Source organism: Stenella coeruleoalba, assembly GCF_951394435.1.
Source record: "Stenella coeruleoalba genome assembly, chromosome: 11".
Lineage (NCBI taxonomy): Eukaryota > Metazoa > Chordata > Mammalia > Artiodactyla > Delphinidae > Stenella > Stenella coeruleoalba.
Genome location: NC_137157.1, coordinates 49,953,169 through 49,974,914, shown reverse-complemented (window position 1 = coordinate 49,974,914; position 21,746 = coordinate 49,953,169). Strand labels below are relative to the sequence as shown.

Genomic DNA, 21,746 nt, shown 5'->3' with positions numbered 1-21,746 from the left:
GAGCAGGGAAACAACAGCCAAGGTTGAACCTCAGTGGTCAGATTCCAAGCTTGAACTTAACCACTGCACTAGACCATCACCCCACATGTGCTGGAACGGCCCATGTAACCGGTGATTTCTTTAATGTCAGCCACATCTAATGTGCCAGCAAGGTCTACCAAGGGTAGACTTTAGGCACTCGGGTGCCTAAATTCTGTGGTCTCTTATTTCTCTAAAATGCTTACAGTATATACTGTGTGCAATGGAAAATGCCAGTTATTGGATAATAATATATGTGCAAGTGTCAAAGAGAGAGTACTCACTTTTTTGGTCTTTGAAATCCAAGTGGATATGCTGAATTTTCAGAATGTTACGTTATGTGACATCGTAATACCTGCAGTTTTCATTGGTGTAATGTTTTTTAGTTTCCTCTAATGTAATGGAGTTATACAGAAGCCTTTGACAACCAGAAGAAAACTATGGACCATCTTCCCACAAAAATGTATGTTAGCAGACACAAATGCAATGGGTTCTAAGATTCCTGAAGCTCATGCATGGCCCCCCGTGAACCCTAAATTAAGAGCTTTCATCTAAAGAAAGTGATAGGTGAGGGAAGAAAGGAAGGGAAAGAAGGATAGCTAGGAAAAGAATGATTAGAAGATCCTTACTAGGGATGGAACAAACACCTGGTATCGCACATTCTTGGAGATATGATGATAATATATCTTTTGAATTTAAAGGTACAGCTCAGAAGGGACTTTCTTTGTAAACCACGGCCATGATCAACTTCCTCTTCTCCTCCTCTGGATCTCCTCCTCAGTATGAATTAGTTACCATTACAGACAATGGGCTTTAGAATAAGGGAGATGTGTGTTAATCTCAGTTCTACCCTTTACTAGCTGTATGCCTCCATCCCCTCCCTCAACGGTGATTTCCCCATTTTAAATTCTGCTTAATAATACTTAGCTCCTGGGGTGGCTGTGTTTGATATTCTGCTGTTTTGCACTGGGACGGCCCTATCAGGGGTAACATGTTGAAATACTTTGAAAACAGCTGGAAAAAGCTGCTGCCCTTGACTTTCACCCATACCTCTCAACACACACCACAGCGCCTTCCAGCTACTCCAGCTCTAGCCCTCTTCACCCAGAAGGCTTCAGACTGTCCTATGATCCGGCAATGTAAGAGCTACTGCCTGGCTCTGCAGGACTCTGCTCCATGCTATGGTCGATGCCCAATCTATTTGGTTAGTGTCTGGACACACAGATTTTTTTAAAATTTTATTTATTTATTTTTGGCTGCATCGGGTCTTCATTGCTGCACGCGGTCTTTCTTTAGTTGCGGTGAGCGGGGGCCACTCTTCGTTGTGGTGCGTGGGCTTCTCATTGCAGTGGCTTCTCTTGTTGAGGAGCACGGGCTCTAGGTGCGCAGGCTTCAGTAGTTGTGGCTCACAGGCTCAGTAGTTGTGGCTCGCGGGCTCTAGAGCGCAGGCTCAGTAGTTGCTCTGCGGCATGTGGGATCTTCCCGGACCAGGGCTCAAACCCATGTCCGCTGCATTAGCAGGAGGATTCTTAACCACTGAGCCACCAGGGAAGCCCTGGGCATACAGATTGTTAAATGTTTTGAATAGATCCCTGAGAAGCTGTGGTATGCAGCAAGTGTGCGTGTTTTTCCTTTCCTCATCCTTGGTGCTTTGCCTCATATTCATCATGGTTTGACCTATATGATAGCTGAGTATGTGTCTTTTTCCCTCTCTAAGTTCAAGCAAAATAAGGAATGGTATTTCTGGTCTTCCAGCCCATGGCAGCTGCCCGATAGATGTTTGTTGAATTGAATTTCAGCCAAAATGTCTCTTTCACTGTAGAGCATTCCTGGGTGATTACTGCAGTCGTTAAAATGCTCTGAAAGATGGAGCCCTTTGGGTTTATTAGTAGCTGCTGAGATGCAATAAAACAGGTGAATAGAATAATGTAAAGTCAAGGATTTAATGAGAGAAGGGCTGAATGCATGGAGAGCAAGAAGTTGATGAGAGAGTCGGTAAGATTATCTCCCATGTTGGTTATATTTTGGAGGTTCACTTATGGCAAATCTTTAGCACCAGACTGTCCAATGTGCATCCACAGCTCAAAGTCCAGTTTCAACTGGACATTTAAAGGCATTTTCTGTATCACCTAAGTGCATGAATAACACTGTAGAGGAAGCTTGATAACTAAATATTGCTAAAACAATATAGAGGAAAAAAATCAATGTGTAAAATATGTTGATGATCCTAATAAGTGAACACTATAAGTTTGAGTTTATTTTGTAAATTCCATTTTATCAAATACATGGCAATGTGCAAATTCATTCTCTTGGTTTCTCATCATTATAGACTCATGGGGGCTAAGAAGCAAAGAAAGGGATGATCACTCTTGCAGTTTAAAAAGCAAGAATACCATATGCAATAACTAAGAAAAGAAAAAAGAATCAATACATTTCCTAACCATAAATCAAATAAAATGCAGACTGTTTGGATATTTCCCCTGGAAATTTCATGTTTGAAGTTGGTCTGGCTTGATTCTCTTCGATAGTATTTAAAAAATGTATTCAATCTATAAAATCCATCTACCAGCAGGCAACCAATACTTGAAGAACAGAGAAGATTATACAGGTAAGAGGAGTAGAGAGAGTCATCAGCTCTGTCTCCCTTATCACCTTAGGTTAAAGCAGACTCAGTCAAAGTAGCTGAGTCCCTCAAGCCTGGACAGAGAGAAAGGTCCAGAGATTTGCACAAAGTTCAGTTTCCCTCTCTCATTCAACTCAATTAAACACACAATTATTGACCACAGATGTGCAAGGAGCCACGCTTAGCACTGGATAGGGATACAGTGATGGGCTAGACATTATCTCCCTCACAAGGAGCTTGAAGTCCAGCAGGAAAGATAAAAGCAGCATATAAATGAGTATAATCCAAGGAAGAGCGTGCTAAACGTCATCGAGTGCCCCCAAGGGTGGCTGGAACACAGAGAAGAGAGAAATTACTTCTGTTTCGTAGAATTGGGGAAAGTTTCATTTTCAGACAGAGTATTTAAAACCAGGACTTGCAAAAGAAGTAGGTTTCAGGCCCATGCAAATGAGGAAAATGGATATGCCAGGAAGAAGGAACAACATAATCAAAGACATTGAAATAGAAAATCTGCATACATAATTTAGACGGAGGAATATATCCGAATTTCTTGCGTTGTCAGGTAGTGACAGAAAAGGCTGGAAATACTCTATTCCATACCGTATAGAGCAAAATTGTGACTTTTAGGGCTAAGTATTATATCTAGTTTAAAGAAAAGGAAAACTGAGCCTTAGAAAGCTGTTAGAGTGCTCTAAGGGAATACATGTAGTGAGTGATAGATCTGAGACTTAAAGCTTCAGAGCTCATATTCTTTCCATCACATCCCAGTGTCCTTTCCCTGCCTGTCTTTCCCCAACATCTGAATGAACAAGCACAGACCTTCCTGGCCACTCCTTTCCTGCACCCCATGGTGTTCAGCTCCACATCCAAGTGAGAATACCCTGCTCCACCCACCCATGCAGCAACTAGAAATCTGTACCCCAGTTTAAGTCATTCATAGACTAATGTTTTTACAAGTCTGCTTGGGTCATCTGGCCAATGGGATACCTCACTGGCCAAGGTCCAAATATGTGTCTCAAGATGATGAGGGAGACAAGAAGCAACAGGACAGAAATATGCCTTAATCTTGCAGGTTTCCTCCAAGAAATTTAGTAATCAAAGCATATTTTACTAGAGAGATATTATCATATCCATTGTCAGTTTGCTTCGGAGGAAACTTTGAGCCCTCAAAGATCAAGTGATGAACATGCTATGTTTTAGAATATGAATTTTAGTAAAAGACAGTCAGAGAGATGCAACTTAAGTTTTCTCAGTAGAAAGACGCTAATGGAAATACTTCAAACGTTATCTCAGTTGCCAGGCACTGTGACAAGTAATACCTTCGTTGAAGGATAGTTTACACATACTGGTCACTATTATTACCTATTCAGAGTTTAGACCACAGACTGATTTTAATTATTAAGGAAGAATTCGACAAGAAACCAATGTTTGAAACACATAGGACATTACAGATCAAAGATACTCTGAGATTTGTCTGCTAGCAATTTGGTACATGGTATGTAATGAACACCAACATATACTGGTGTGCCTCTTGGGACTTATAGTTTTGGGCAGATAATATTTTAGAGTAACAGATTACTGCAGTTTGCGTAACATTCTTTTACAAACCCAACTGGCAAGCCCCTATACACTTGAGGATTAAATGCCTTCCGCAAACTCCTCCTTCACGTTGATTCAACAAGTATTTAATGTAAATGTAGGAAGGTGGTACAGAGTGGAGGTCAGGAGTCAGGCTCTGGTACCACACAGACCAATTTCAAATCTAGCTGCATGACTTTGGGCAAAATACTTAACTTCCCTGTCCCTAAACTTCCTCATCTCTAAAATATGGTAATAATACCCGATTCACAGCACTGTTATAGGGATTAAAGGGGATAATATGGGTAATGCTTAGAACGATACCTAATTCCATGGAAAGTGCTCGGGAAACATAGTTAGCAGTTATTTTTATTATTGCCTAGTATGTCTTAGTATATATTACCTACATGTGTTAGGCGCTCCTGCTACTGCTAGAACATTCATTTCCCATCAGGATGCATATACTTTGTAGCTTTATCGGATTCCACTTTGCCCAGATAAGCAGTGGCGTAGCAACTCTGGAATATTAAGCACCAAAATAAGAAACCTAGAATTTCACTCAATGTATCCATTAATCTCCTTAAATCCACAATCCATAGATGTAAGGATTATCCTAAAGCAGGACGATACTTAACTCATTTCACATCCTACAATCTTCTGTAGAGCCCAGGAAAGAGGCTGGAGGAGAGGCATCAGCAAAATTTAAATTATTTCCTAAACCTTAAGCTTTAAGAGCTATTGTGTTCTGCTCTAGGGACTGTTTTCCTCCCTACGTCACTTAGCTCCCCCCCACCTCATTTTCAAATTCTCTTTATTTCCAAATCAGAATACTCACAATTACTGTTCTTTTTACAAAGCACGGATATGAGTGCTTCAGCAAAAATAGCTGCCAATAGACTTTAAAAGATGTTATTCACTTTAATACACCATGACTAATTGGGGGAAACAGGAAACAAGCACATTAGGATTACATCTGCCGGCCTGTGACCATTCACTGGCACTCTGGCAACACATTAAGCAGAATCTCACAGTATTGGGTAATAAGCAAAAAAATTCCTTTGCTTGGTGGCAATCTCTATGGACATCATTTTAAGCAGGAGGGAGGGGAGCTTTTTACTCACTCACTCTAAACTAAATAATACCATCCATCACTTCTGAATACATTGTTTTTATTAAAGAAAAAGTATTGGAATCAGGACAGAAGCACATGGGGCTGCCAGATCCATTTCCCACTATAATGTGCATCGTATTTTAAGGGTTTTCTTAGCAGAGGTGGCATCTGGGAATTATTGTGGGAAAAATTAAAATACTAGGAAGCAAAAGGGGTACTGGGTAGTATGTTCAAACTGAATGATAGAGAAGTACTCTGCTTTCTGGGAAAGGTGAAAAATTTTCTTAATGCAAAGTCAAACAATATGAAACAGATCTTTATTCTACTACTCCAATATGCAAGTCCTATAGTGGAAGCTATGGAGGAAATCAAGGAAATACAGTTCTTTGCCTTCATGGATATTCTAATATAGCGGGAGAGAGAAAACATGAGTTTGAAAGTTAATTGACGTTGGGCAGTTAGTGTTGAGTTGTCCATGAGTAGAGTTAACAAGTGGAGCCTTTGCATAGCGGATGCCGGGAAAGCATCTCACCTGTGAGCTGGTGTCCATGCCCATGTGCTCTCCACACATATGCTTTCCCTTCTGGGACCAAAGCTGATTTTACTCGCCAGAAGTTTGGCTTTTCTTCTTAGAATGTGATGAAAGATTTCCACCCCAGAGATGCTTACTTGGGATTTTCTTTAGGGCCTATGTGTACCTTGCAAATAGTGGAAAGGAGCACATCAGGATTATGAAACAGGCTATAGTTTTCACCTCTAGTTTGCTTGATCTATAAAATACGAATGTCAGTTGTTTTACTTGAAAGATTCCAGAGGTAAATAAGGCTATCTTTAAAACATCCCACACTCGTGTATTTTAATTTGGTTGTTCTGTGATAAATCCTATTGTGCTTACAATTCTATCGTGCCAGAAAAGTTGTGGCTGACGGAGGCGCCACAACTGGTAAGAGCTGAGTCTTTGGATTCCTTGACATTGATTTCTAGATCTCAGGCTCTCAGTTTCCACATACAATTTTCACAGGGTTTCTAAATTTAAAATGGCATAATAATTAAAAAAAAATCTCTTTCCCATAAGTATGAATATATAATTGATCTAATTACTACCCTATTATAACTTTCCAAGCACCTGTTTGCCAAACACCAAATAGCTTAAACCAGACACTTTATAAACGTGAGGTACCCCTGTAAGCTGAACAGTGCACGTTCTCACAGAATATTTAGCCGTTTTATACTAGCCCACCTATCTCCTGAAAGTATCACCTCGAATGAGTACTGATACCAATTTGGGAAATAAAATCAATGAATAATAACATCTCTGGATTAGCAATTCCTCCATTTATTAATCTAATGTAGTAGAACAGAAGCTTCATCCCAGTATTCCCTTTCTTCAGTTTCTTACACACAATTTAGCAGCTCAGCATTTATGTCACTGAGAGGATACAGAACTCAAGAAATTGTTGATCCACGCTAGACCTAAAGGAAGAAACTATTTGCTATAAGAACGTGGCAGATCTACCATAAACCCTATCCAAGAGAAGCATTCCTCTGGCTCATGCTGGACACATAGCAATGAAAATTTAAAGCAAAATTAAGGGGGCACAGCCACACTTAAAAACAAGGTAAGTTTCTCCGTGGACTGAATTTTGAGCTGAAATGTACACCACTGGGTAGAGACTGGAGTGGCCTACTGGCCTCAGGACTAGATACAGACTACAGTGATCTGATATACACAGGCTCAGAGAGAACAGGAACTAAAAGCCCTTCACTTGCACAAGTCAATGGATGCAGGATCACTACATGAAAGAGCAGCTGGGACGGCCAACCCTGTTAGCAAGCAGAGGCTGAAAATGCTGTGACAGCCGCCCAGGACTATAATCACTGCTTGACGGGGAAAGGGGGACAAAGCAGAGCTGCCAGGCACCCAACCTAGTTCTAGATTTAAACTCTCAGACTTAGGAAGAGAATTCCTAGCAGTCATAAGAAGACCTACTTCTCAATAGTTGACCCCAGAAGGACAGAAGGAGATAACTACAAACATTTGTGGCAAGGAGAGATGATCTTAAGGAAATGGAAAAAAAAAAAACCCCAATAACAACAAAAACCCAACCAAAAAAACCAAACCAAAACTTCCACCTAAGATAAACTTGCAAAGAAAAGGCATAATAAAGTACCAAAGTGAACGCAATCAGTGCCCCAAATATAATAACAACAACAAATATAGGTCAAGTTCTATAGAAGAGGCAGAACGTGAACCAGACTTACAGGAATAAGTTTTGGAACAGTAGAAGAGGAAAGGGCATTTTGGAAAGGAGAAACAACATATGCAAAATCATGGAAGTTGAACATGGAATGGTGCTTGGTTTCTGGGAAGCACTGGAGGGTTGATGAAAAAAGAGGGACTGTGGGAGAGGGAGACATGCTTTATAAATTAAGATGGAGCCAAGCCATGGTGACGCCTAAGTTCCAGGAAGAGGAGCTGAATTTGCTTTGTGAACAATGGGAGCAGGATGACAATGTGATGAACAAAAAGTAACAGCAGGGCTTCCCTGGTGGCGCAGTGGTTGAGAGTCCGCCTGCCGATGCAGGGGACGCGGGTTCGTGCCCCGGTCCGGGAAGATCCCACATGCCGCGGAGCGGCTGGGCCCGTGAGCCATGGCCGCTGAGCCTGCGCGTCCAGAGCCTGTGCTCCGCAACGGGAGAGGCCACAACAGTGAGAGGCCCGCGTACCGCAAAAAAAAAAAAAAAAAAAGTAACAGCATTACACAGATGGAGAAGACGGGGAATGTGGAGGTCATCAGACATTTGGGGAGGTGACGAGAGTGTTAAATGATGATGTGTGTGACATAATGATACAATAAAAATGGAAAGAGATTTTGTTTTTAATTTTTATTTTATATTGGAGTATAGTTGATTAACAATGTTGTGTTAATTTCAGGTGTACGCAAAGTGATTCCGTTTTTTTCAAAATGTTTTCCCATTTAGGTTATTACAGAATATTGAGCAGAGTTCCCTGTGCTGTACAGTAGGTCCTTGCTGATTATCTATTTTATATATAGCAGTATGTATTATACATGTCAATCCCAAACTGCCAATCTCTCCCTACCCCCTTCCCTCCTGGTAACCATAGGCTCATTTGGAAAGATGTTTCTTAGGTAGATTTCGTAAGTAACAGACTGCATTAGCCCCCAGGGATAAACAAGAGGGAAATTTTAAATATTTTAAGTCTGGGAGGCTGGTGCCACTAAAGCAATGGTGAAAATTAGAAAAGGCATTCTCTTAGGAATAAAAAAAAAATCTAATTTAGTCACGTTGTGTTTTTACATTCTTATTTTATTTTTATTACCTATTTAAAATATTCTAAGCAGGATGATGGGGAAAACATGGGATGCCTAAGTCCCCCATCATCAAGACTTAACAAATGTTTACATTTGTTAGATAATTTTTAAGAAACAAAGTGTTGCAAATACAACTACAGACCAACATCTCCATCACATTTCCCTCCCTCTTCCCCCAGAGGCAACCACTGTCCTTAAGTGGGTGTTGTTATCCTTCAGCTGTGGAGGTTTTTATACTTTTCCTACAGTTGAATGTTCCTATAATATATAGTATTGTTTTGTGTGCCTTAAAAATCACATAAAATCATTCTGCATATTTCTTTGCAACTTAAACTTTTTTTCTCACTATTATGCTTTGAACATGTATTCATGCTGATACAAGTAGTCTTGGTTTACTGATATATCATAGTCGAAGGAAAACAGATATACTGCAGGTCAGGTGAGAGGTTGGAAGCGTAGGTGTTGATTTGAAGCCTATAAAACTATAGGGAATAATTGAATGATGAGTACGGTTTTCCAGGCTAGGGGGGAGGCATCCACTAGACTCAGTTCTTTGGTGCAAAGACCCCATATTTCATTTATCTTTGAAAGCCCCATAGCACTAATCATGATGCAATACTCAGTAAATGTTTGTTGAATGAATAAAGGAATGGATGGATGAATAAACAACTTCTGTTTTTGCTACAGAACATACAAATGCACAGCTTGGAAACTGGCAACCACGTGCAAAATCTGAGTTAGAAGTGAATTTCGTTTGCCAACACAGTATTTTTTAAACAGAAGCAACATTTTAAAATTGGGAGGTTTCCTATTAAAAAACCAGATTCCTGGCTTTTATCACAAAAATCTAAATATCTGACAATACCAGGCTTGTACTTCTGCCTGGCAGCGATCAAGGTGAGGAGCTGCAGCCACCGTTAAACAGGCCATATGTTCCCAAGGTGACACCACCACTGCCTTCCCATTGCCACTGTGACACCAAGGCCAACTGTCAGTTAACATGGATTACTGCTTGAACTGTTGTTTGCAAATTTTTCATTGTATCCTAGCCTCCAAGAAAGGGAAAAATACAGATGGACGGAGAGGGCCCAGTATTTCATGCAGATTGGAGAGAACATATTTCTTTGCAAACGTAAATACCGTGCCCTTAGGTGTTTAACACGCCAACAGTGTGTCCAGGTCAGTCTGGGTCATGCAGGATGGCACTTATATATTTATTTATTTATTTAGCTGTACGCGGGCCTCTCACTGTTACCCGTGTCCCCTGCATCGGCAGGCGGACTCGCAACCACTGTGCCACCAGGGAAGTCCTATTTATTTATTAAATAGCTATGAAACGCCTGGCTCTTGTCAGCATTTCCGTTTGCAACCCAGTTCTCTCCTCTCAGATTCTTTTAGGAATGCAGTATTTACAAAAGACACTTTCTCTTCAGCTTTTTAGTGTTTAGTCTCATGGGGTTTTCAACCCAATAGAAACTCCTAATAATCTGGAAACCTTCCTATTCTCTATTTTCTCTACTAGAATGACCCAGTAGCACCAATCATGACTCTGGCAGTACATACAATATTTCTAAAAGTTGAAACTATAGTTTGATTTTGATTTAAATAAGAAAATATGGGAGTTGTTCCTTTCAACTCTAGTCTAGCATTGCCAGTTGTAGGGAATTAATCAAAAGGTTAGATTTGCCTCGTCAAGTTGTCATTTTTAATGATGTGAGACAACTCTCTAATGACCATTTCTCCATCAAAGAGGCATTACCAGCAAGGGTCCTGAGAGGAGAAACATGATGAACTGTCAGCATGTGGTGTGATCCCCCGGAGAAGTCCCTCTCAGACTTCAAGAGGACCCCACGCAAAGTTGAACATTTCTGTCTTTGGGGGTTGCTTTGGTGCCTAATCCTCATAGCTGGACAGAAAACAGCATCAGGAAAGGTGGTGAGGACATGCAGGCTATGTCTTTAAGTGAGGTGTCTTTGTGGCTGAAAATCCAAGCTTTACTCCAACCTTCTGCTCAAATGAAGTAAAGTCCTTTCAGGTCCTTCCCATCAATAGAAGATTATTTTTATTGAGCTAATGATCTTTGATTAGAAGATAATTTTTCCCAGGCTTAAAAATAGAGGACATCTGACTCTGGTTAGAGAAGCAGATTCTAAAAGCTGCACCATCCCCCCTCCTCTGTTTAGATGGGTTTGAGCTGGTTTATTTCCAGCTACAACAGGTTTCCTTTTCACTGCATTTAAAGATCCCTCAACCCCACATGTACCAAACTGCCATGACAATTAATAAAACCTTCTTAGCTGGATAAGAGAAAGACAATACACAAAGCATGATAGCCATACTGTCTTCCAGACAACAGGAGGGACTTCATCTTACGTGATTTTAAAGTTTACTCTTAAATACTTGAAAAAGTGGGCTTCCCTGGTGGCGCAGCGGTTGAGAGTCCGCCTGCCGATGCAGGGGATGCGGGTTCATGCCCCGGTCCCGGGAGATCCCACATGCCGCGGAGCAGCTGGGCCCATGAGCCATGGCCACTGAGCCTGCGCGTCCGGAGCCTGTGCTCCGCAACGGGAGAGGCCACAACAGTGAGAGGCCCGCGTACCGGGGGGGGAAAAAAAAAAAAAAAAGAATGGCATGTGAAATACTTGAAAAAGTTATTTGTTTGGGGGATTTAACTTAAATTTTGGTTCTTACAGAACCAAAGATATTTTAAATTTCATAAGTGAATAGTTTACTGTCTTCTCTCACCCTTAGAAGGTAATTCCTTCCTCATAAACCCTTAGGAAGGCAAATTCTCAAGTTTAAAATGTACTTATTAGTGAAATTAATGGTACACAATGATTTCAATAGTTAACAAACAACATACATGATGAAGAACGTTTATTCGATTGACATGTTAATGCCAGAAAAACCCCAGAGAGGTAGCGACAAAAGGAATCAATAAGGTAAGTCAGAAAGAGAAAAACAAATATCGTATATTAACGCATATATGTGGAACCTAGAAAAATGGTACAGATGAACCGGTTTGCAGGGCAGAAATAGAGACACAGATGTAGAGAACAAACGTATGGACACCAAGGGGGGAAAGTGGAGGGGTTGTGGTGGTGGGATGAATTGGGCGATTGGGACTGACATGTATACACTGATGTGTATAAAACTGATGACTAATAAGAACCTGCTGTATAAAAAAAAAAGTTGTTAAACCACAGCTCATCCTAATTAAAAAAAAAAGGAATCAATAAGAACAATGGGAACAATGCACAGGATTATTGCTACTATTAATTAGCAAATTACTTTGAGAACTTAATGCAGTCTATGCTGACCGTGGATCTAGATGAGGGCTGTCTTTGCAGCTAGGAACGGTCCTAATAAAAATGAAGAAATGCCTAGAAAGTAAAGTATGGTACTAAGTAAGCTTGAATCCTTGTATTCTTGTCATCTGTACCTTTTTAGAGATCTCAGGGGTGTGACTGCATATGGAGATGATAAGCAATCAGCTTAAAATCCCTATTTAAAAAGTAGCTCCTCAACTCTTTGCTTTGCTTACTTTACTCAACTCTTACTCTGCTCTAACAATATTGTCCTCTCGGTGAGCCTCACATGCCAAGCTCATTCCTACCTCAGGGCCTTTGCACTTGCTGTTCCCTCTGTGCAGAACATTCTTCCCCCAGATAATCACATGGCTCTCAGGTGTTGGCCCAGATATTATCTCATCAGAGGCCATCCCTGATGAGATGACATCCCCCATCTCACTTAGTGCCTTGCCCCTTACTCTCTACCCCTATGTCCTCCTTTAACTTCTGCATAACACTGAGAGTGTGCATTTATTCGTGTATTTGTTTATTGTCTGACTTTACCATTAAAAGTAGCCTCCATAGTTTAAGAGCAACACTTGTTTTGTGCACTGTGGTGTGAATACCCACCACTCACAGCTTTATCTGACATTTGGGTGCTCAATAAATATTTGTGAAGGAATGAATGAAGCTGTCACTGTACATTCCTTTTTGAAAACTTTATTTCCTTCAAAACAAAACATTTAAAAGCTACACTTCCACATGCATGTAATATAGTGTCACACAATCCTTGAGGATGTGACTATTAATGTATTATTTTTAGTTTATAGGTTACTGAAAAAGGACATGTCTCAGTATAGATTCTAATTTAACATAAACTATATATATACACTGAACTCAATCTAAGAGAACAATTCTTTTCCCTTTCAAATGGTTGTTCATTCTGACAGTGTATCTAGTATGTCCTCTAAAAATGGACATTTAAAAGATACATTTCTTGAAGGACCCAATTGTACCATGTACCCACTAGAGGCTCAATAACTATTAACTCGTGGTGAATTGTTGCTATGTAATGTAAACTCTCTCCAGTGGAAGATAAAAAGAAGTTCTACCTGGATTTTAGTCCATAAAAATGGTATCTTACAGTACAAACTCCACAAATATATCTCAAGTTAACACATAGGTTCTACACACAAAATAAACAAAGGATTGTTTTTCTATTAAAAGATTCTGTTTGCTGTACAAAGATAGCCATCGAAATAAATCAATGCTCATGCTTCTCTAGAGAGAAAACTAAACTATCTACTGTTTTCCATGATTCTCATGTTGGTGTCTACACTGCATACAATTCAACAGCCTCAGCCCAACTCTTCTCTGGTGAACTGTTGGCCATGGTTAAGGATAAGGAATCAATAATGTGTCCTTATTAGAATTTTCTTCATATATCTTAAAACCTTAGTTAATGCTGTTAAAAAAATCTCTATAGAAAGCAAACTTATGGCTACCAAAATGGAAAGCAAGGGGGAGGGATAAATTAGGAGTTTGGGATTAGCAGATACAAACTACTATATATAAAAGAGATAAGCAACAAGGATAACAAGGACCTACTGTATAGCACAGGGAATTATATTCAGTATCCTGTAATAAACCGTAATGGAAAAGAATATGAAAAAAGTATACACACACACACGCACACACACCCCTGAATCACTTTGCTGTACACCAGAAACTAATACAAAATTGTAAATCAACTATACTTCAATTAAAAACAAATAAAAAAAACTAATCTCTAGCACTCATACCCTAAAATAAAAGCTAAATAGTAAATAATGAAATCAGTATCGTAACATACCACCCATTAAAATGATGTGCCTACACAGTCAAATGATTAGCAGCATCTTAATATTAGAAGAGCTATCAAATTGTTTCTATGTCACAGAACAACGTTTAATGTTATTTGAGGCTAGGAAAAAAATGATTACACCCGAGAATTATCCTCTTATTGATATTTTAAGTCAAGGACCTATTCCTCAGCTAATGACCTAGTCTCAATTGACTATCAGTAATCCAGGGTCTATTATTAAAACTACGTATATGGTACAGTTATAACATTTCAAATGTTAATATTTCACGGGAACATAACACTACACCATATTTATATAAAATTTTACATAGCACTTTTACATACATTTCTCGTAAGTCATTTTTAGCCCACTATTTCATTTCACTAACACATTTCTGTTTTGGGGGGAGATGTGTGAACAGAAAATAAGTTACTAATTTAATATCAATTTCATCTCATTTATTTATATATTTATTGATTGCCTGATATGTTCTAGGCATTTTGCCTGGTGCTGGAGATACTGAGAGGAGTAAGATATGGGCTGTGCCCATTACAGTATTGACGGCTTAAGTATGGAAAAAAATAAATGTATTTTTGCACAGCATCAAATAAATTTGTGTGTGCATGTTTGTATGTGTATATATGCGTATTCATGTATATATGTTATATGTATACAAATTATACATATGTATTACATATATACAAATATATATTACAGATAACACATGCATATATCTTCGGATCTATGTAAGTCACTAGTTATACTCTGAAGACATATAAATACTGAAGTTGGAAGGGATGCTATAATTTTTAGGAAAATACAAGTTAAAATACGCAGATATATGGTGGCTTTCCTAGAAACACAGAAATATGCTCAGTGCCCAGCTGTGATGAAGGATCCATGACCTTATAGAAATTAAGAATATTTGGGGAAAATGCCTTCTATGGAGTAATCTGAAAGCAGAATTATTTTTATGAATAGGGATCAATCTATGTAGCTGATTTGAACTTCCTATGCTAAAATGCTAACTAGCAGCCCACCAGAGAGTTCAAAGTTCTGTCCCTAGAGATCTGAGTCTTAAGGAGATTTTGCTCATCTAGAATTTCCAATGAGAAAGGTCAAGTGCTGAAGCGTTCAAACCACCAAAGTCCCTTGGAGTTAATTTCTCAAAGCAGAGACTACTTCTCTCTAAAACAAACAAACAAACAAAAAAACTATCTCTGAAAGTTAGGTCCTGTGAAAATAAAACCCTGGTTAGATTCTGGAAAAATAGGGGAGGTGGCAAAGAAACCAAAACAAACCATACCTACTACAATTTTTCAATTTGACTTGGGGACAGACAGTCCAGTCTAGGAAATTCATCAGAGTCTTCATTAAAATCTCAGATGAACTTCATTTGAATATCAGACACCATATAATACACATTTTACACTCTGGATTGTCCAGAATTTCACCAAAGTAATGAAAAAGATAACTGAAACATTTTCTTTTCCCCAAACTAATATTTTTGAGTCCTCATTTAGTTTTTTTAAATTAATTAATTAATTTATTTATTTATATTTGTCTGTGTTGGGTCTTCGTTTCTGTGTGAGGGCTTTCTCCAGTTGTGGCGAGCAGGGGGCCACTCTTCATCGTGGTGCGCGGGCCTCTCACTGTCGCGGCCTCTCTTGTTGCGGAGCACAGGCTCCTGACACGCAGGCTCAGTAGTTGTGGCTCACGGGCCTAGTTGCCCCGTGGCATGTGGGATCTTCCCAGACCAGGGTTCGAACCCATGTCCCCTGCATTGGCAGGCAGATTCTCAACCACTGTGCCACCAGGGAAGCCCCCTCATTTAGTTTTATTTTAAGCATCACTAAAAAGCACCCTCTCAAGGCTTTACAATGACCAGTGTCCTATTTATACAATTACCAATCCACTTTTTTCCATCTCTGCCCTTAAGAGATTTTAAATAAAATGATTAATTCATCCTCAAATTAATCTTCAGCACTTAATATAACTATTTTAAGATTTCACCATATGTATCAGTTGAACAGTGAAATTTGGGGCATGTAAGGTTTAGATAAAGCAAAATCTTTTCTTCCCCATCAATAACACTGTAGCCTTTCCCACTCCGGGTTCAGTGAGAGAATTAAGCCCTAATATTCTAAGGTGTCCATACCCCTGCACATGTAGAATGACAGTAATTGTGTATCATCCTAGTAAGGATTAAGAAAATAACCACTTAAAATATTTTCTGTCTTCTGTGTTTCAAATGAGGAGCTAAGCTGAGAAGATCCAGATTCACTCCATGCAAAATGTCCTTCTGGAGAGGTTTCCCTTCTAACCATGGCTGACCAATATCTACTCATCTTGATGGCCCCTTTGTTATTTGTCAGTTCACTGTCTGCTGAAGTCAGGAATCCTGCTTCCTCCCTCTCCCTCTTCTTTACCAGGTTCCCTGCCCATTTCCCCACTCTACCCTCCCACCGAAAGTCTGTACAGTATGGAGGAAATCATGCATAAACTGTTTAACTTCAAAATCTTTTCAGTGCAGCACATTCCTTTGGGGGCAGGAGAAGGGTCCTAGTAAGTTTCTGTGAACAATTTTGGCTGACAAGAGTTGAGGGTCTTGTGCATTGTCATCTGAGTTATAATGTCCCCAGGAGGAAGAGTAGAAGCACATGTTTCTTTAGATGGTTGGGTGAATTATTTCATGATGCTTTTCCCACATTTTATAGTTTACAGGCCTGTCTCTTCCTAAAATTTGGTTAAAACAAACCAAAAAACAAACAAACCCAAACCATTTTTATTAATTTTTTATTGAGGTAACATTGGTTTATAACAATGTATGTTTTATGTGCATAACATTATATTTCGACTTCTATATACACTACAGCATGCATACTACCAAAAGTTAGTTTCCACTCATCACCATACAGTTGACCCCCTTTACCCATTTCACCCTCCCCCATTCCCCTCTGATAACTACAGCTCTGTTCTCTCTATCTACATGTTTGTTTTGGTTTGGTTTGGTTTGTTCATCTGTTTTTTTGTTGTTGTTGTTTGTTTTTTATATTCCACATAAGAGTGAAATAATATGGTATTTGTCTTTCTCCATCAGACTTACTTCACTTAGCATAATACCTTTAAGGTCCATTTCTGTTGCTGCAAATGGCAAGATTTTATTTTTTTATAACTGAATAATATTCCATTGTGTATATATATTCCACATCTTCTTTATCCATTCATCCACCGATGGCCACTTAGGTTCTTACCATATCTTGGCTATTATAAATAATGCTGTGGTGAACATAGGGATGCATATATCTTTTCGAATTAGTGTTTTCATATTCTTTGGATAAATACCCAGAAATGGGATACCTGGATCCTATGGTAGTTCTATGCTTAATTTTTTGAGGAACTGCCATACTGTTCTCCATAGTGGCTGCACCAACCAGCATTCTCACCAAGAGTGTATGAAGGATCCCTTTTCCCCACATCCTCGCCAACGCCTGTTATTTCTTTCTCCAAAAACCTCTTTTAAAAATTTCTATCACTTGCCTAAATGTTGAAAAAGATCTCAGAAAAATACCTTTTCCTCCAAGAATTATTACAGTTCTGTCCCATGTGCCTGTGTCTTTTCTATCAGGCCACTTACTGTAATGACTTTCTTGGCACATAATTCCTTCCTGGTGGGCTCTCCTTTCAAAGTAGGAAACCATTTTATATTTCATTCAAAGTGCAAAACTAGGGCTTCCCTGGTGGCGCAGTGGTTGGGAATCTGCCTGCCAATGCAGGGGACACGGGTTCGAGCTCTGGTCCGGGAAGATCCCACATGCCTCGGAGCAACTAAGCCCGTGCGCCACAGCTACTGAGCCTGCGAGCCACAACTACTGAAGCCCGCATGCCTAGAGCCTGTGCTCCACAACAAGAGAAGCCACTGCAATGAGAAGCCCGCGCACTGCAACGAAGAGTAGCCCCCACTTGCCACAACTAGAGAAAGCCGGCATGCAGCAACGAAGACCCAACACAGCCAAAAATAAATAAATGGATAAATTTATTTAAAAAAAAAAAAAAGAAACAAAGTGCAAAACTATAACTCATTTTCTTCGTAAAAACAAAGAAAAATGGTAAGTCTGGGTTCCTCAATCTACTACCTTGCATTAAGGAGTCACTCTTCCGTTGCCGATTACTGTTCTCCCCTTGCTTTACCACACTGAGACGAGGTAAGACTTTTTGTCGTGTTCATTGATCTTTTTTGCCTTTGATTCCATAAACAGAACTATCTGTGAGTCAAGCTGTACACTCTTGGATTAAAGTCCAAGCTATTAATGCTTTTTCAAAGGGTATACCATAATACCACCGTCAGAATCAGCACGGATAAGAACGCTTGTCTGACAGATCAAATTCTAATTCTAAATGGTGTGGCATCTTCCTTCCTGTTAACCTTTATCAAGGTAACTTGATAACATCTGAGCTCCATTAGAATTATGCCCACAGATTCTATCACACTGAAAGCTGACCATATGCCATTGTTATCAGGATATACTGATTAATTCTGCTATAAAGAATTTGGCAGACATTCTCTAATATATAAATGAAAAATTGAAACTCCACCCCAAAGTTTACTCATTCAACTCTCTGGGTGGAGGGCATACTTTGTAGAGAACTCAGTTTGCCAGGTTCCTTAGGAAGTAGCTGCAGTAAAAACTAGACAGTGTCTGGGGGTCATCTGCCTCTTTCATTGGGTGGCCAGTTTGTAACAGTGCCTTTTAAATGTTATGAATCGAATCATTTCTTTTGTGCTTCATGGCACAGATCTTAGAGGTTTCCTAGAATTGAGTTGAAATGATTTGACAGATTCAAAATGCAGACAGCTCTGCACTTTGGAGGAATGGGGGGTGGGTGTGTGCATCATCTAGCTGCAGACAACCCTGCAGTTTATTTCCGTGTAAAAATAGAGGAGTATGTCTAGGAAAGACTTTGTCAGGGTCCTAAGTTTCTGTTAACAGAACACAAACTTCGTTTTCTATACTTTTGAACTCTGTATCCTATGGGTCTAATTTTATACATGATACCAGAGAATACTGGCACTTGAGGCAATTCTCAGAAAATTCATCCTCCAGTACTTGCCAAAAGTGTATCTGAAACAACTAATTTTGACAGCTCTCTCGGGCTGGGAACTGGTGCTTGTATGCTTGCTGCCTTCCAACCTGTTCTAGGTAAACTCATGTCTCCCAAACTCTGGTATCTGCAGTATCAGTGTTACTTGAAGAAAGGTCCTGTCATTAAATAAACTGGGGGAGAAACTGGGTTAAACGCAAGTAATTAGCTTTACTTTCTATTGAACTTCTAAGGGTCTTTAATAGGATAGTTTTGAGTCTACAAAAGGGAGATTACAGTTTGCTGCATTTTCAAAGACAATTTAACCCATTTTTTGGTGAAGTAACTATTAACATCGAGCATAATTAGTTTTCTAAAGAACACAGGTTGGGAAACTCTCCAGAAATCAATATGTCCCGACTCTACTACCTGCATTTCCTAAAGAAATTACTTCCCTGCATTATGATATAATATGATGCTCTTGGCTTTTATAGTGAGTCAATAAGAGAGTTTTTCAAATAACTTTTCTATCTTTTTGCCATAACGTAATTATAGCATCTATCACACCTTAGACAAACATTCATAGTGTACGTTCCTTCCAGAATTTGTTGCCAGGTACCGATTATCTCTCCAGGTTTTTAAATGGGTAATGAGACTTATAACCACAATAAGAGCTTCCCCTGCCCCCAACTGCTAGGGAGCTCAAACTCAAATATATGTACCTTAATCTTATAACAAATATATTCTGGGTTGCTGAGAATTTTTCTTTCTAAATAATGTTTTATGTCTTTCATATTATAATTGGGTATCTTGATGCTTAGGTTATATCATCATAACTGGTTTAATAAATTCCACCCTAATAAATGCAGCAAAGAATATCAAGTGTGAAGATTTAACTGAGATAAATTATACAGAATATCTAGTTCAGTATCTCAATAATGGTAAACATGAAATAAATGGCAGCTATGATTATTATTGTGAATATTACTTTTGTTTTGTCTTTCTTTTTAATGTTATGGTAGAGAAAAGATAAAAAGTAAAAATTTCCTTCCTCATTATTTCTCATTCTCATTCCCATTCCTCAATGGGAAACATTTTTTTTAATTGTTTCAGTTTCCAAACTTCTGAAACTACCAAAATAAATGTTACCATTTCTTCATTTATCATTTTAAAACAGTGTTTGTCAATGTTGTCTGTGAAAGAGGGAAATGTGCACCGTCCACTCCTCCCTCTTCCTCTCACATTGGTAGTTCTATTAGATATATTTATGAAGTATAAATAGTGTACTCTTCAACTTCGGGATTTTTAAAATAAACTTTTTATCGTACACACAAAGTGCATGAAGTAAAAGTGAACAGCCACATGAGTTTTCACAAAGTAAACACACCCATGTAACCACAGCCCAGATGAAGATACAGACCCCTACCAGTGTCCGATCAATTTCCTTCCTGTCTCCACCATTATCTTGATTTCTAACCTCATAGTTTGATTTTGAGTGTTTTTCAGCCTTTTAGTAAATGAATCGTATACTTTTTCGTGTTTAGCCTCTTTCACTCAAAATTAAGCTAGTGAGATTCATGAATTTTATTGAATGGAGCAGTAGTGTCTTCTTTTTAATTACGTACAGTATGCCATTGAATACCATAATATATGTAGCCATTCTATTGTTAAAGGATATCTGGGTTGTTTCTAGCCTTATACTAATACTAATGCAACAGCCATTCTTGTGCAAGTCTTGAATCATATATTTATGCATTTTTGTTGGGTGTAAAACTAGGAGTGGACTTGCTGGCCTAGATAATATGTAGCAGTTACACTTCAGTAGACATCACCAGTTTTCCAAAAGTGACTGTACTAAATTTTACTTCCCTGAGAAGTGCATGAAATGTTCAGTTGCCTCACATCCACGTCAACATTTCACAGCGCCAGACTTTCTGTGGTCTTTTTGTTTCCTTAACATGTTAACTTCACATAATACCTTAAGATATATTCCACATAAATTGAGGAAATTAGCAGCCCTATATTTCCTTCCATTTCTCTCTTCTCCATAAACCTCCAAGCTTATTAGGTATATAATTATCTTTTTTTTTTTTGCGCTACGTGGGCCTCCCACCGCTGCGGCCCCTCCTGCCGCGGAGCACAGGCTCCGGTCGCACAGGCCCAGCGGCCACGGCCCACGGGCCCAGCCTCCCGGACCGGGGCACGAACCCGCGCCCCCCCGCATCGGCAGGCGGACCCCTAACCACTGCGCCACCAGGGAAGCCCCTATAATTATCTTTATATTACAAAACTTTATAGCATTTACATTCTCTTCCCTAATTGTAATTTAGTTTTGTGTTTTCTCTGTACAGCTAGACTATAAAGATTAAAAATCCAATAAATGACAATTATAAAATTACGATTATATAAATATTCATTGCAAAATAAAATAATGTGATGGACTCCCTAAAGCAGGGGATGCAGGTTTTTTTGGGTTTTTTTTGGTTTCGGGGACATGGTGAGGGCGTTGTCTGGCGGTGGCCGTGGTGTCTCGTGTGGTGGCCGGCCCGGCGCCCAGCCGGGGCCCCGCGTCACGGGCCGGTAGCGCCGAGGCCCGCGGGCTGCGGGCGGCCGCGGGCTGAGAGCGTGTTGGTCGGTGTCGGGGCGTCGGCGAGCGTGGGGCGCTCCTCCCCCGCCCCCTCCCCGCCTCGCCCGCCTCCCCCTCTCCAGGTACCTAGCGCGTCCCGGCGCGGAGGTTTAAAGACCCATGGGGCGTCGCCCGTCTGCCTTGGGGTCTGGGAGGTCGGGCCCGCGGGGAGTCGGGAGTCCCCTCCCTTCTCCCCCCAGACTCCGCTTCCCCCCGCCCCCCACCACAGGGCCGGAGCG

At 39.9% G+C, this 21,746-nt stretch overlaps 1 protein-coding gene across 4 annotated transcripts in view; it reads right to left on the bottom strand.

The window, feature by feature from the left end:
- The window catches only part of GRIP1 (glutamate receptor interacting protein 1), a gene marked incomplete at its 5' end in the record, with an annotated part of 698,195 nt that overhangs the window by 265,696 nt on the left and 410,753 nt on the right, over nt 1-21,746 (bottom strand). The window lies entirely within an intron of this gene.